We start from the raw sequence: 1636 nt of genomic DNA on the forward strand, positions 1-1636 counted from the left end.
TGATGCAAGCGTGCTACCTGACAGAAAATGACAATGAATCCATATTTTTGCACATAATTGGCCTTTAAAAGGCATGTGGTTCTAAACCTTTGATCAACTGTAAAGCCGACTGTTTCAGTTAAAGCGTTGTTTTCAATAAATTGCACGCTCCAAAAATTGTTTTGTCTTACTCCAATTTCTTCTTGTTACATGTTGAAGCTCTACTTGGAACCTTGTTAAGATCCAACCATGCATTTTTAAAAAAAATCGTTTTCAAGTGGCCTTAAACTTTTGATCGGGACTGTATGTTCCATGCTGTAAAAATGACTGAAAAAATATAATCGCATCACTATAATCTGCATCCATAGATGCGAGGTCTGAAACAAGGACAGATGATGAACCTAGAATTGTCATCATTACAAATTTCTTGATCATCAGAATCATCATTTTCAGTCAGTCAGTTGAGATCCTGCTGAACAGTCCAACAAGCGAGTTTCACGAGTAAAAAAAAAAAACATTTGTGAAAAACTTGCTAAGAAAGAGGATAGCAAGATAATACTTTAAAAACTGTTGCAGTCCAAACATCATTACTTTTATGATGATATTGGAGAAATATCTTTTGTTTCTTTATACTCTGTACCTGATGAAACCGTTAAGAGGAACAAATTACAATTTTCAGTTGATCAGTTAATCAATTGAGTATGAAGACTTAAAGTGTTCATAACATACTATAACAGTTCTACATGTGAACATGAGGTTTTGAACTGTGTCTAAGTTAGCTCATTGTACAGCAACACTTTTATTACGTATAATGTCATTATTATGAATATGAAACTGAAGATCAAGGAAATCGGCTGTCACACTTTTATAGATTAAATGGTTTTTTGTTTTTTAATTTCTCCAAATAAAAACAAACAAAATAAATATCCAGTATGATATATCTACGTCAAGGGCACTGGCACATATATTTTTCTTAAAAAACAAAAATAATAATAAATTTTCAAGCAGAAACCAATAAATATAAAAACTGCGTGCAACTAACTGTTGCTACTGTAGTCGACAAACTGTTCTACCAGTTTGATGAAACAGATATTACACTGGTCATCATGATGATAGAGAGCCAACTGGAGAAAACTCAGTTTGTAGCTTTGTTGTCAGGCATTTTTAAATAAGTATAAAAAAGGGTTAAAATATAGCTATGCAGTGGTAAGCCTTACAGGACAGACTTTGATTCCAACTGGCTGGAGGTGCTTCTGTGTGGAGTTGGGATGATCTCCCTGTGAATGCACACAGTTCCTCCAAACACATGCATGTTAAGTTAGACCAGACCTTCCCAAAATGTGGGGCATTGCAGGGGGGGCGCGGCATGAAAAGGGAAAATAAATAAATAAATAAATAAAAACCAACGCTTGGACACTGCTAGCACGGGGCTCGGGCCAACATTTTTCTTGTAAAACAAAAGGGGGCCTAGCAAAAAAAGTTTGGGAACCACTGAGATGGACGATGGTTCTAAATTGGTTATAGATATGGTTGAGTACGAATGGTGTTACTCTTTATGTTCTTAGCCCTGTGATGGACTGGTGTCATATTTAGTATGAGCCTAACCCTTAGTCACATTATACAGTACTACACAAAAGTGGGAGATATATAATATATA

Source organism: Pundamilia nyererei, unplaced genomic scaffold, assembly GCF_000239375.1.
Source record: "Pundamilia nyererei isolate P.nyererei 1_Seehausen unplaced genomic scaffold, PunNye1.0 scaffold00117, whole genome shotgun sequence".
NCBI lineage: Eukaryota > Metazoa > Chordata > Actinopteri > Cichliformes > Cichlidae > Pundamilia > Pundamilia nyererei.